Source organism: Populus nigra, chromosome 2 (genome assembly GCF_951802175.1).
Source record: "Populus nigra chromosome 2, ddPopNigr1.1, whole genome shotgun sequence".
Taxonomy (NCBI): domain Eukaryota; kingdom Viridiplantae; phylum Streptophyta; class Magnoliopsida; order Malpighiales; family Salicaceae; genus Populus; species Populus nigra.
In genome coordinates, this window is record NC_084853.1 from 14,439,482 (window position 1) to 14,441,981 (window position 2,500).

The window sequence follows — 2,500 nt, forward strand, 5'->3', positions numbered from 1 at the left end:
GGCAGTGGCAGCCCGCGGGACAGTGTCGGCAGATTCGGCAGCGCAGATTTGTGCGGCTGCAGGTTCGTCGGGGAAAATCGGCAGCGCAGATTTTGCGACGAACATGGGCTGGGCGATGGACTGTCCAGGCCAGGCAGGAAAATTTGTCGAGGGGACACGCTGACGAAACAGCGCTGGTTCAGGCACGGCGGGCAGTGTTGGAATCGGCAGCGCCGACGAAATCGGCAAAGTCGGCAGAATCGGCAGCGCAGATTTTTCGACGAACACGGGCTGGACGGTGGACTGTCCAGGCCAGGCAGGAAAATTCGTCGAGGGGACACGCTGACGAAACAGCGCTGGTTCAGACACGGTGGGCGCAGTGTTGGAATCGGCAGCGCCGAGAAAATCGGCAAAGTCGGCAGAATCGGCAGCAGGTGCTGGCGATGAGTCAGGACGGACTGGATAGTCCAAGGCTCGATGAGAAAGACCGCTGGTTTAGACACTGGGGCAGTGGCAGCCCGCGGGGCAGTGTCGGCAGATTCGGCAGCAGTGTCTGCCGATTCGGCAGCGTTGGCTTGTTGGCGCGGGGGGCCGATTCGAGTGGGGACTTGGGCAGCGGGCAGTGAAAGCAAGAGTTTCCCCGATGCTGCCGGGAAAAACGCTCCCCGGGATGGCCGGGTGAGATGACCCGGCGGCCCGCGACGGGTCATTCAATTCCATGCCCCGTCAACATAACTCCCGATGTACTGTTTGCTTTTTCGGAAGAAGAGATCCATCCCCCCATCCTCGGCCAGCCAAAAACGCTCCAATTAATGGCCGGGTGAGATGACCCGGAGGCCCGCGACGCGTCATTCAAATCACTGCCCTATCGGCTACAACTGCTGATGGGTGGGATTAGAGGCCTGCCATGGTGGTGAGGGGCGGCGAGGACCGTGAAAGCTAGAGTTTTTCAGAGGCTGCCGGGAAAAAGGCCCCTCGGGTGGCGGGGTGCGAGGACCAGGCGCGTCATTCAATTCTCTTCCCTATCAACTTGGCTCCCGTTGGCGGGATTGGAGGCCTACTGTTTGTTACAGGGCTAAAATCGTCAGGGGAAGAGCTGACGAAACAATGCTGGTTTGGATGCAGGGGGTAGTGTTGGAATCGGCAGCGCGGACAAAATCGGCAAAGTCGACAAAAAAGACTGTTGGTCTGGACATCGGGGCAGCGGCAGCCATGCCGACAGGGGGGGAAATCGGCAGCACAGATTTGTGCAGCTGCAGGTTCGTCGGGGAAATCGGCAGCGCAGATTTTTCGATGAACATGGGCTGGAAGATGGACTGTCCAGGCCAGGCAGGGAAATTCGTCAAGGGGACACGCTGACGAAACAGCGCTGGTTCAGGCACGGCGGGCAGTGTTGGAATCGGCAGCGCCGACGAAATCGGCAAAGTCGGCAGAATCGGCAGCGGGTGCTGGCGATGAGTCTGGACGATTTATAGTCCAGGGCTTGATGGAAAAGACTGTTGGTCCAGACAATGGGGCAGTGGCAGCGCGGATTTGTGCAGCTGCAGGTTCGTCGGGGAAAATCGGCAGCGCAGATTTTTCGACGAACAGGGGCTGGGCGCTGGACTGGCCGGGCCAGGCAGGAAAATTCGTCAGGGGGGCACGCTGACGAAAACAGGGGCTGCGGAGTGGAAAATCGGCAGCGCAGATTTTTCGACGAACAGGGGCTGGACCGGCCGGGCCAGGCAGGAAAATTCATCAGGGGGGCACGCTGACGAAAAGAGGGGCTGCCGCGTGGAAAATCGGCAGCGCAGATTTTTCGACGAACAGGGGCTGGACGCTGGACTGGGCCAGGCAGGAAAATTCGTCAGGGGGCACGCTGACGAAAAGAGGGGCTGCCGCGTGGAAAATCGGCAGCGCAGATTTTTCGACGAACATTCGTCAGGGGGGCACGCTGACGAAAAGAGGGGCTGCCGCGTGGAAAATCGGCAGCGCAGATTTTTCGACGAACATTCGTCAGGGGGGCACGCTGAGGAAAACAGGGGCTGCCGCGTGGAAAATCGGCAGCGCAGATTTTTCGACGAACAGGGGCTGGATGCTGGACCGGCCGGGCCAGGCAGGAAAATTCGTCAGGGGGGCACGCTGACGAAAAGAGGGGCTGCCGCGTGGAAAATCGGCAGCGCAGATTTTTCGACGAACAGGGGCTGGACTGGCCGGGCCAGGCAGGAAAATTCGTCAGGGGGGCACGCTGACGAAAAGAGGGGCTGCCGCGTGGAAAATCGGCAGCGCAGATTTTTCGACGAACAGGGGCTGGACGCTGGACTGGGCCAGGCAGGAAAATTCGTCAGGGGGGCACGCTGACGAAAACAGGGGCTGCCGCGTGGAATGGCAGCCTACACGCAGATGCGAATTCGGCAGCGCACGATGGCTTGAGCAGGTCATGGGTTCGACTTGGCGCGATCTGAAACCTGGACGAGGGACTGTCGACGCTGGACGAGCCAGCGCGGTGGCCTGTCGTGCCCCGTTCAGGGGGGGCCTGCCG